A 13,160-nucleotide genomic window follows, 5' to 3' on the forward strand; every position below is an offset into this window, starting at 1 on the left:
ATAAACCGTGGTGACTCCCCACGGTTTATGCACACAAATTTTCCTTCGTAAACCGTGGTGACCTACCACGGTTTACATGTTAAACTATTTGTTCATAATCCGTGGTGACCTCCCACGGTTTATGAGTGTTAAGAAACCGTGGTGGGTTGCCACGGTTTACATAAAATTCAATTTTGCACAAAATCGTAACAACAAACAGATTTGCACATTTACGTAAATAATTCTCCCATTTTATTTATTTATGTAAATTGCCCTCATTTTTTAGTTGATGTTGTTGGTATTATATTTTTTTCATCCTCCTCTCTACGGTAATTTTGCAGCATTATAATTATTTTGTTTGATTTTTCTTCTCTTTTTCTTAGTTTTATTCTTCTTGAAACAAAAAAAATTATAACAAAATAAAATAAAAATAAGATAAAGAAGCAGTAAAAAATGAAGAAGAAGAGTTTTGAATTGTGTAGAACAACAATACAAAATGTACCTTAATTCACTTAGAAATAAATCAAAATTACATTTAAAATGAACCGAAAATTAAATTTTGAATGAACCGAAATTACTTAATGATCACAAATAAATTCGTTTCAAAACAAGCACAGACCAAGTGCACATTATTTAAATTCAGAACGAATCGAAATTACTTAATGACTGCATTCGAAAACAAGCGCAAAAACAAAATTAAATAATTAGAAATTCACTAAAAAATGAACTGAAATTACATTCAAAATGAACCAAAAATTAAATTTAGAATGAATCGAAATTACTTAATGATGCCGATACACAAACAAACTCATTTCGAAACAAGCACAGACCAAGTGCATCTTATTTAAATCAAGAATGAACTAAAATTACTTAATAATTGCGTTAAAAAACAAGGACACAAACAAAATTGAATCATGAACAAAACACACATCCAAATTCATCAAGTGATTTTGCAGCATTATGCATTTCTTTTTCTTTGTTTGATTTTTTCATGTTTTTATTATTATTATTAAAATGGTAAAATAAGAAGAATTACGAAAAGGAAAAATAAGGAGGAGAAGATGAATAAGACAAGAAGAAAAAGAATATGACGAGGAATTTTGAGGAATTTTTTATTCTTGTTTCTTTTTTCTGTTTGATTTTTTTCTCTTTTTCTTGATTTTATTCTTCTCAAGAGTGGATGTGAGGAGGAAGGGTTTTGAATTGTGCAGAACAACGAGACTAAATGGAGGAAGGGTTTTGAATTGTGCAGAACAAAAAAACTAAATGTACCTTAATTCACTCAAAAATAAATGGAAATTACATCCCGGATGAACCAAAAATTAAATTTCAAATGAACCGAAATTACTTAATGATGACGATACACAAAGAAACTCGTTTCAAAACAAGTATAGACCAAAATGCACCTTATTTAAATATAGAATGAATCGAAATTACTTAATGATTGTGTTTGAAAACAAGCACACAAACAAAATTGAATGATTAGAAATTCACTAAAAAATAAAACGAAATTACATCCAAAATGAACCGAAAATTAAATTTTGAATGAACCGAAATTATTTAATGATGACAATACACAAACAAACTTGTTTCAAAACAAACACATACTAAGTCAAATTTGAACAAAAATACATCCAAATCAATTTGGATCAGACAATATCATCAATATGGCAAAAATTCAATGATATCGATAACAATAACGACGATAGCGATAACGGCGATACGTATTAGAAGAAAAGGACAATGACGATAACGATGATGATCATGATGATGATGATAATGGAGGAAGATGATGAAAAGGAAGGAGGAGAAGAAGAAGACGACAATGTAGCATCAGGGGTGAATAAGAATGTGCGTGCATAAATTTGAAACAAGAAGAAGAAGCGCGTGAATCTAAAAGACTTGGTTGAACTTTATTGGTTAAATCACTTGGATGTGGAGCTTTATTGTATTGAAAGATAGTGGAGATATTTTGAATTTTAAATTCGGGTACACTACTAAAAATGCACTCGAATAATTTTATCGCTGACAAAAATGCACCTGAATTTTACTATCAATAAAAATGAACTCAAATAATTTTAAAACGCGACAATTATCTAACGGTAAATATATATTTCTCAAAAAAGATTTTAGAGATTGAATTTTGATGCGATTTTTTGCAAGCATGATTAGAAAAATGAGATATTATTATATAAATAGGTTGTTTTAAAAAAAATAATGTACTGATTTCAAATGTACAATTTCAAATTACTAATTTTAAATATGTAGCGTAGCAGTTTTAAGCTATAACTTTTAAAAATGGAATTAAATAAAAACGAAAATTAAATTGATATTATTTTAATCATAATTATTTTATAATAACACACATATCTATTTATAGCATAAACGAAATAATTATGAATATATCTCATTTATATGTAAACGAGATACATTCATAATTATTTCGTTTATACTGTAAACGAGATAAATTAATGTGATGTAAATTGATAAATACATTACAAATTTTATATTTTGATAAATAAAATAATTAAATTATTTATTTATAAAAAAATTCAATCTTTAGAAGTGTACAAACAGAGTTCAATACCTATCTTCGGTAAAAACTTGTAATTTGGAAGATACGATTGTTATTGTGTAAGAAGTTAGTGTCTTATAATCAGACAAATTATCTCCTATCAAGTAGGGCTGTCAATGGATAGAATAGAATACGATTTAGACTTTATACTAATTCTACTTATGCGCTTAAAATATTTTTAGAGTAAATTTTTATTTCTATTCATGAAAATTAAATGCTGACAAATCTACTCATAAAAAAATGAAATAAACTTTATTTAAACCCATAAAAATAGACTTCAGTTGACAAAATTACCAAATTCTTAAAAAATTATTTAAAATTCTCAAATTACCATTCAATTTAATTTATCCTTAAATTTTAATATTTTTTTACATCACTACCACTCTAATCTCCAATTCCATCACCACCCAAATTCTTTCTTACCATCATTCTCGTCCTCAACTATCATTGTTGTCACTACCATCATCACTATCTTCGCCATTCTTTTTCTTTCTCTCTCTAAATTCACTACCACCATAATTTAATTTTACATAATTGTGCTCTAACAATTTTATTACTTATTCAAACAAATACAAACACAAAAAAATTAAAATCAGAAGCAAAAGAAATATCCACAACTTTTATCTTTATTTTAATTAATTAATTAATCAATGATATCAATAATAATAACAAAAACAAAAAAATATATTTTAAAAAATAAAAAAGGCTAGGAAAAAAAGGCACAGAAAAAGATAAGTTTTCATCAAAATCACGTGGGCATATTTTTGTTTTTCTTTATATGTTCAAAAGTATTGATGAAAAAAAGAGAGGATTTAAAGGATTGGGAGGGAGGAAACCTTTCAACAATTATAAAAGATTTTGATGAGTTATGTTTACCATGGTAGTGGTCGGTTTAGAGAGAGAAAGAAAAAGGTTAGTGATGATGGCGGCAAGTCGGCAATAAAAGAATGGAGGTGATAAAAGATTTGGGGGTGGTAGGCTTAAGAATTGGTAGTTAGAAAAAAGAGCGAAGGTGATAAAAGATTTGGGGATGCTGGAATTAGGAATTGAAATGGTGGTAGTATAGAGTAAAATTAGAATTGAGGATTAGGTTAAATTAGAGGATAATTTGAGAATTTTAAATAATTTTTTAGCGTTCGGATAGTTTTGTTAATAAAATCTATATTTAATGGGTATAAAGTCAATTTTATTTTTTTATGGATAGATTTGTTAGAACGTTCTAAATTTTTGTGAATAGAAATGGTAATTTATTCATCTTTTTAAAATTCAACTATATCTACTCACGAGTTGAGAATCTCTTAACTATAATTCTACTTGCACCCTAAAATTCTCTACCTAACTCTACCCGTAACAAAATCAATTCTTTTTAATTAAATATAATATTTAATCATTCTATATTTTATAAACATACTAATAAAATAGAAAATAAAAAATTAAATCTATTAATTAAAATATTAAAATTATAATAAAATTTAAGTAAAATTATAAATAATATGATCATCAATCAATTAACTTTATTATACATGTTCTGTCTTGAAACAGGACTCCAAGGTATAGCTCGTCCACACTGAAGGGAGCTCCTCAGTCGTCTTCTTCCTATGTGTTGTACAATGGATTCCTCGTTATTCCAGCTACTGCGGGAGACCTGTAAAAAAGATTTCGACGCTCAAGTCAGTACTAAATCTTGAAATAATAAATCTCTTAAGCCGGAATGTTTTTTTTTGTTTTGCTTTTTCTTGATGATCATATAGCTCATACTCGTTCCTATTTATTGTTGTTTAATGTAACCATCTTGGTATTGGATATCTGAGATTCGTGTATGAGCCGTTGAGGTCCGATATTTTTTGGTTTTTTGAAAATTTGTTCTGAAGTATAATATCGTGGTTTCGAGTTATCAAGTATGGACCAGAGCCCCCAAGCTTGACTTGCTGCAGATGCTTTGTAAGCAAGTTGAGCTTTTGGCTGAATCGTTAATGTTATACTTTGGATTGAGTATCATGCTAGCCCCCATGCTCAAGTTGCGGACGTGGCATTTGGTCAAGTTTAGGGCTTTTAATTTTGAAAAAAAGATCGTGTGCTTCAAAAAATACAATCCATGTAATAATTATTGTCGGTTAGTGTTTTCAAGTATACATCCTGTTCGTTGATTTGGACCTGTAACTGAACAATTTTATTGATCTAATAGTGTATATTTTTTCATGAGCCTCATTGTGTGGTAGTGGCTTTATTTGGTTTTTTAACTTTTAATTTTTTTCTCTTTATGCGTTGAAAAAAGTCACCACTTCCCTATTTCTTCTAATTTTATCTAGAAAAATGACATCAAAAAGTTAGTAAGCTTTTCTTACCTTTTACTTCACTGTTTGTTGTTTTGAATTTCTGATGAGAAAAGACAAAGTTATTGAAGTTAAGCATGACTGGTATCACTAGGTCTATGCAGATATGAAGTGTTCTGTGTCGCTATTCAGAGCATGGATTCCTTAACTATTTTGAGTGGGTCTAACTGGGTGGGGAAGGATTTTTTAACTAGTGTTGAATTTCTTCTCTATAATGATGAGGAGTGAGTGTGTGAGAAAAAAGGGGACTGAGCGTATTTTTATTTTTATAGCTATGTGTTGACTGAGCTTCGTGTTAAGTTTTCTTTTACGAATTTTGAGTGTAAGATGTTAATCCAATTGAACTGTTCTCCCTAACAGTTGCATCCCAATTCTTGGACTTTTCATCGATCCTTTGAATGTCTTATGGACTTTTTTGAAGTCTGTCCTTCTCTCAATATATTTTTCTCTTTATTTCAGTCAAAGGAGGGTGCAGAAAGGGCTCTTGGTGAATCTCAATAGCTACCCTAGTTGTTCCCTTTTCGTGTTGTATAAGTCTTCTTTCAAAATTTTTAAAAAAATGTTTATGAAAGTTTGTTCGAAGGACACTGAATATCCTTTTTACCTAGATGATGAATTAGTAGAAAAATTTTCGTTGTATTGGTGTCTAAAACCTCTACAGATTTTGGAAGCTATGAGTACGACTGAAGAGGAGGAGTATATTTTAGATTATCTTATTGAATGTTTTTCTCCTGGGAAATTGATGTCGATACTTGAAATGTTAAAATTTGAATTTGATAGAAAATTTTTGGAAAAATACATAGGTAATGGTGATAATGTTGTTGTTTTGAGATTCTTTGAAAGAATGTCATTCATATACTTTTTTTGCAGGTGGAAAAGTACCGAGCTTGTCTTTAGTGCATATGAGGTCCTTTTGGACTAGAAAAAGAAAAATGAAAAAGATGATTCTGATAAGACTGTTATTCTTGAGGCGGCTGAATCTAGTACTTAGCCTAAAAGCGGGAAAAGGAAAATGGTTTGGGTGGTCAGTATGAGAGGCCGAAACAGATGCGGCTTCATGGTTTTGCTCGTGGTTCGAACCTTAGGTCTGTGTGAAGTGACCAGTTTCCATTTTTTGAATTAACTGAAAAAGTCGCTCAGCATCTGAGTGATATCCATTTGTTGAAGAATTTAGGAAAAGAAACTGTCGAAAAATTTCTTCAGGTAAATAGTATTTATATTTTTAGCATTTTATATATTGTTGCCATTTGATCGTTGGTTGGTTTGCGTACGACGATGTTGTGCATAGGTCGCACAACTGAGCTTCTTGGAGTAGAAGAAAGGAAAGAAACTGAAAAGGTGTTCGAGTTGGAAAAAAATCGTTAAAGGAAAGGGATATAGTGATTGCAGATGTGACAGAAGATGAAAGACAGGGAAGAGGAGGTGGAAAACTTGTGAAATCGATTTCGCACTTTGCAGGGGCAAATTAAGGAGGCGGATTCTGACCAAGGAAAAATGATTGCTCGGGTTCACGAGCTTGAAAATGAGGTTATGGAGATGTTTGTAGCGGATTTTGACCGTTGCGTGAGTCAAGTGGTTGTCTTTTTCCCTGAATTTGAAGTTACTAATCTTGACGTTACCAAGATTATTATAGGCAGTAAACTTGTTGATGATGAAGCTGGTGAGATTGAAGATGAAAATGTGGCAGTAGCCGATAAGGAAGGCTGGTCATGCTTTAGTTTGTTTTTTGTTATTATAGTATGAACTTTCCTAATTTCGTATGTTTTTGCTAAGGGTTTAGCTTTGATTGTAATTGAACTTTTTTTTGTTTTGGAAATTTGGTGGATGATAAGTTGCTATAAAAATTGCCTTTAACTCATGTATGTTGAGTAGATAAAGATAGAAATGAATTGGAAATAGACAAATTTTATTTGAGATTCTACTTATGTGAAGTGGTCGGCCTCGTTAAAACCTCCTCGAGTAAAATGCAGAGTAGAAAAAACCTCGGTGATAGAAAAAAGAGTACCGCCCATCCTTCACTTGTTACAAATGATTAGCTATGATATATGCGTAACAATGATATATTCCAAGTATTTGGTAACTTTGTTCCTTCTAGAGTTCATAGAGAATATGCTTCTCATCCATGTACCTTTGATATTCTAAAAGACCTTCCTAATTTGTAACGAGTTTTCCTTTGCCCAGGGGATTTTCTGACATCTTCAAGTCTTTGTAGGACGAGGTCTCCTTGGTGTAGCGCTTGTGGTCTTACCTTTTTGTTGTACTTGCGTTGTATAGTGATCTGCAATGTTGCTTGCCGTATCTTGGCAGTGTCGCACCCTTTGTCCAGTGTGTCGAGCTCGACATTCCGTGCTTGCTCATTAGTGTTATTGTTGAAATAGTCGGTTCACAACGACCCTTGAGAGATCTCAACTGGGATCATTGCTTTTTCTCCGTACACCAATCTAAAAGGTGTTTCTTTAGTTGTGGAATGTGATGTTGTATTATAGCCCCAAAGTATTTCGAATATTAACTCAGCCCACTATCCTTTGGCTGCTACAAGTTTCTTTTTTAATTCCTGCAAAATGACTTTATTAGCAGCTTCGACGAGCCCATTAGTTTGCGGGTGCTCTACCAAAGAAAAGTGATGTTTTATATTTAAGTTTTGCAGAAAAGATGCAATCTTTTTGTTAGTGAATTGCCTACCATTATCAGAAATGGTGTCCATGGGTAACTCGTATCTACATATAATAGACTTCAAAAAAAAAAAGATTGTACCTTGTTCGAGGTTATTTTGGCGAGCGGTTGCACCTCTATCCACTTTGTGAAATAATCAATGACAACTAGTAAGAATTCTATCTACCCTTGTTAAACAGGGAATGGTCTGAGGATATTAAGTCCCTATTTGTGAAAGGGCCATTTGATTTTCGTGGTATGCAGTAGCTCGATTGGATTATGAATTGCTGGTGCAAATTTCTGACAGTTGTCGCAGCATCTGACTTTTTTCATGCAATCATTTTTGAGAGAGGGCCAGTAGTATCCTGCTCTTAGAAATTTTGTAGCTAAATTTCGTCCTCCGACATGTGTTCCATAGATGCCTTCATGCATTTTCAACGTTGCTAAGCTGGAGTCCTCAGCTCCGAGACATTTTAAAAGTGGTCTAGAGAACCCTTTTCTATATAAGTCATCACTAATGAGAGTTAAAAGGCTTGCCTTTTTTAGAAAAAGTTTTGGGTTGTCTTCCAATGATGGTATGCTCCCGTTTCTCAAGTAATTAACATATGGTGCTCTCTAGTCTTCGTCTTGTGACAAACTCAAAACATGCATACTATATATACTCGGTTCCTCTAACATGAGTTGTGATAATGTTGGTGCTATATCTGGTATCCTTGAAGTAGCTAGTTTAGACAAGATATCTGCCCTATAGTTTTCTTCTCTAGGTATATGTGTTATTTGAAATTGTTGAAACTGATGTATCAAATGCTTTGCATTATTTAAGTACTATTCTAATAAAGGGTCTTGTTCCAAGGGTTACCTGAAACTGTAGGTCGATCTCGGTTGAGATCTTCTGTGTTGGTCGGAGCCGACGTGTCCGGCAGGTGTATAGCTGCCGGATCTGGTGTGTCCGACTTGTGGGACTTGAAAGTATTGCTGATCCTTCGTCCCCGGAGGGTGAGGGTACCTGCAAGGGACTCCGATGCTTAAGTTAGCAAGGGTATTAAGCAGGTATTGAGTAGAATCAGAGTGTGAGTTATACCTGGGTGCTCCAGTGTATTTATAATGGCGAGGAGTGACCTTCTGTGGATAAGATAAGTTAGTTATCTTATCTTATCTTATCTTCAAGTGAGGTCATCTTATCTTCGAGGGAGCCTCCTTTCTCTCTGTAGACTTGGGCCGCCTTAGGATTTGGAGCGTGTTCCTCTATTTGGGCCCTTCTTTGGGCTTTCCTGGTGACTTTGGTCGAGCTCTTTGGAAAGAGGTCGGGTTGTCCTGACCTGAAGAGGTCGGTCGCTTTGTCTGTCAAACATCTCGGGTCGGACAGCTCGACCCAGGGTATGAACAGTGCCCCTGCTTGAGCTCGGTCTTTTTTGTTGAGGTCGAGTTTTTTACTTTGGTCTTTTTACGACGAAGCCGAACTCAAGCATTTTGTCGATTTCTTCCTTTTGTAGAATCTTTTGAAAGTAGAACGTTTTCCTCTAAAGGCACGCGCTTTTATATCAGTGCTTTGCTTTTGGGAACGTGAAAGGGTTTAATACCTTCATTAATTGGTATTAATTGCCCCGTTTTCTCCTGGCTTTTATTTTGAATTTTCTCAAAAAACAGTTTCTCTTCTTCGCTCTTCTTCGTAACTTCTCCCTTTACTCTCTCATTTTTTGTTTCTTTCGTAACTTCTTCCTGCAACATCTGTTCTGTCATTGCTCTCTGTGGAAGAGGGGTGATTTTCAGATTTTCTCCTTCTATCTTTGCAGTTTTTCACTTCAAGGGGTGGCTTTGTTGCTTCTGCTCTTCGACTTTCCTTCGTGGTTTCCTTCTTTTTCTCCAGGTTCGATTTTTCTTCCTCTGTTTCTTTTATATGTCGGTAGAAAGTTTGCATTTTGCTCAGAGAAAGTTGGGATCTTTCTCTTTTTACCATACCTGATTGTTGCGTGTTCTGGAATTTCTTCGTTTTTTGGTGCGAGTCCTTTGCTTTTCTCATTGCTTGAATCTTTTCTTAAGGCTTTTGCATGTTGTCGTCGCTTCTGATTGCGCCTTTGATGATGATTTTTGCTTGATTCTGAAAAAGTTTGCGTCTTTGGTGATTTTTTGCTTGGCATTTTTGACAATGCTGATAAACTGTAGAAAGGTGGTGACTTTGTGTTTTTGTTTTTACTTCCTTTGTTTCCTTTTGGGACTTTATTTTCTTTCTGATGAGTGCCGGGGCGTAAGCTATAGAAATTTCTTGAATCCTTGCTTTGTTACTGCCTCCAAAGGATGCCCCAAGACTTTGGTTTAAATCTTGGGGCTTTCCTTTTTTGTTCGTCCATCGAGTTGTTTTCGCCCCTTGTCCGAGATGCTTTTTTAGTAATCCACTCTTCTTTTCTTTTTGTAAGATTTAGTTGGCCTCATGTCTTCTCGCAATAACGTTGTAGAGATGCCTTCCCAGGTTCCTGAGGGCATGGCTGATTGGGTGGACTCAATGGTCCTTATGTGTGTCTCCTTGGTTGATTCCGAATTTTGCGCGCAGCTTAGGCAGTTTCATAGGGTCTGTAGTAATCCTGGTGATGAGAAAAACTATGAACTTGTCCCTCCCTCCTCCGAAGAGAGAGTCTGCTTCTCTACTCGGGTTGTTGACGATCGCCCTTTCTTCTATGTTTATGACTTTTTCTTTGGTCCATTGGGTATCACCCTTCCTTTTATTAAATTTGAGGCCGACTTGTTATGGTCTTGTAATGTTGCCCCCTCTCAACTTCACCCTAATTCCTGGGGTTTCATAAAGATTTTCCAATTGTTGTGCAATGGTTTTGGTATCCCTACTTCCCAATCTCTCTTTTTCTATCTGTTTGTCTTGACTAAGCCCGGAGTGGTAAAAAAGAAGGCAGCTTGGGTCTCCTTTCGCTCTACCCAGGGAAAGAAGGTCTTTTCCATGTTTGACGAGTCATTCCGTGACTTCAAAAACTACTTTTCAAGGTCCGAGCTGTTGAAGGAGTTCGGCCCTTCTTTCTGGATGAAAATGACGAGCCTGCTTTTCCCTTGGAATGGCAAAAGGATGTGAGGGTGTCCCGATATACGTGGGAAATGTTGGATGAGGTTGAGCGAGCCTTTGTGACTGTCTTGGAAGAACACTGGGGGCAACCTCCCCATCTCGACACAAAGAAATTTCTAACCAATCCCTCTCTTTTTCAAACTGAGCTGGGTATTTTTGTGTTTCCTTTTGTATCTGTTTATTTTTCTTGTGACTGTCCTTTCCGACTTGTGGCTTAATTTCTGTTTTATTTGCAGAGGCAATGAAGAATAATGAAGCCATGAAAGCTTTCAAAAGGGCGCAGAGGGCGACTGCTGCTAGAAATGTCTCGGCCAGGGCGGCTGGGGAAGGATCCTCCCAAGTGCACGTGAAGCCGTCTGTGCTGAGTTCCCCTGGGGTGAAGAAGGTGATCCCTACTCCCCGAGTTTGTCTGGTGGATCCTCACCTTACTTCTGCTGCTCCTCCCAATAAAAACAAAAAACCGCTGAGCCCTTTGACCTCAATGCTCCCGATTTTAATGCCATTGAATTTGTGGATCAGCAAATCGGTCCCTATGGTACCCTCTCAATGGACGATGTGTCCATCCTTCATCACTTGGAGTTTATGGCCCGAAATCACGTACAGATGGCGCATATTATGGCTGCTATATACCGGACTGCTCAGAATCTTCCTCTCAATGCTACTAAGGCATTTATGGAGGAGGCAAAGCAGGAGTTTGACCGGATGAAGGGGCTGAAGGAGGAACTTGAATTAAAGGTGACCAAGTTGGAGAAGGATCTAGAGAATGAGAAGGCGAGTTCTCTTTCACTGGCGACTTCTTTGAGGTTGGCCGAGGACACAGCCTTGATGCATAAGGAGAGTTATGTTACGACTTATCGTGAGGTGATGCGCCTGAGGGAGGAGTTGAACAATGCCTGGGAAGATTATTCTGAGCTCCAAGGTTATCTCGTTGTCAGCGTGACTGCTGCTTACGAGAACTTGAAGGAGCAAGTTCAGGTCATTGCTCCCGAGGCCAATCTCACCCCTTTCAGCCTGGACAACGTTGTCAGGAATGGCAAGATTGTCCCTGATGACGATGGTGATGATGATGCTGATCCTCCTCCTGTGTCCTCTGCCAAAGTGTCGACCTCTTCTGTTCCTCCAGTTGCACCTAATTCGGATTGCCAGGTTCTGAACCGGGCGGATGGAACTATAGATGCCGTGCCTATTCAGACTCGTCCTCCATCTCCTTGTCCTGATGATGCCAAGAAGGCTCCTGATGCTTGCTGATCTCTTTCTAGATATTTATGTAGCTGGCCCGGCTTGTGGGCTTTTTAAAACTTTGTTTATTTTGTTGACAGTCTCTAGTTGCTTGTTTTAGCAACTTTTATTTTGAAAAACAAAAGTAGCTCGCTATTTTTAGTAGGTGTTGATGGCCGCCGAGGCTTTTGTAGATTATATCAAGGTTTTTGACTTTGTTTTCTCTTCTGCTTTCTGAGAGTGCTGGAACCTCGCGGCTCGACTTCTTGGGATTGCTTTGTGCGTTTTGTTTATGGCTTGGATCCTTTGTGTCTATATGGATCCGACTTGTTTCTTGGTTTTCTCATTTTCGTACGTATTTTGGCGCTCCGTAACCGATTCTTTTGCGTTAGTCCCCTTCTAAGTTATTTCTGTAATCCCTTTTCTAGGAACTTTATTAGGTTTCCTTTGGGGATTACTTTTATAACTTGTAGGAGATTGACTTCGTTAGGTCGATCTCTTTTTAAGTTATTTTTGTAATCCTCTTTCTTGGACCTTTGTCAGGTTTCTTTCACGGATTACTTTTATAACTTCGTTTTGTAGGAAATCGACTTCGTTAGGTCGATCTCTTCTTAAGTTATTTTTGTAATCCTCTTTCTTGGACCTTTGTCAGGTCTCTTTCAGGAATTACTTTTATAACTTCGTTTTGTAGGAAATCGACTTTGTTAGGTCAATCTCTTCTTAAGTTATTTTTGTAATCCTCTTTCTTGGACCTTTGTCAGGTCTCTTTCAGGGATTACTTTTATAACTTCGTTTTGTAGGAAATCGACCTTGTTAGGTCGATCTCTTCTTAAGTTAAAGTAATCCTCTTTAATAGGGTTGGCCAGATCTCTTTCTAGGGTTTTCTTATAACTTGGGTTGACTTGGTCCGACTTCTGAACGTCGGCCAGTCTTTAAGTTATTATTTTAGCTATCCGTAAGACCTCGTCAGGTTCTTTTTTGGATTGCTTTCGATAACTTCTTACATTATTCTGTGTTCATCTTTGCTGATTTGTAGAATGTGGTTGGCATCTTTAGATCGTCTTTTGGGTGAATCGCGTTTTCACCTTTATCGGATGGTTTATCTTTATCGTGATTGTGCAGTGAAATTATTTTTCACTTTCTGCCGATCTGTTGCTTTATAATCGGACGATGAATACTTCAGATTAATGCGTCTTGAAATCTTGTAGAATATCTGAATAAATTTTATTCAAAGAAAGGTGCGAAATATATATATGTGGGAATTTTTTCATCCCTTTTAAGTCGGATAGTGTCTAGGTCTCAACTTGGTGCCTCATTAAAAAACCTTTTCAGGAAA

The sequence above is a fragment of the Arachis hypogaea genome, chromosome 3, assembly GCF_003086295.3.
Source record: "Arachis hypogaea cultivar Tifrunner chromosome 3, arahy.Tifrunner.gnm2.J5K5, whole genome shotgun sequence".
Classification (NCBI taxonomy): Eukaryota; Viridiplantae; Streptophyta; class Magnoliopsida; order Fabales; family Fabaceae; genus Arachis; species Arachis hypogaea.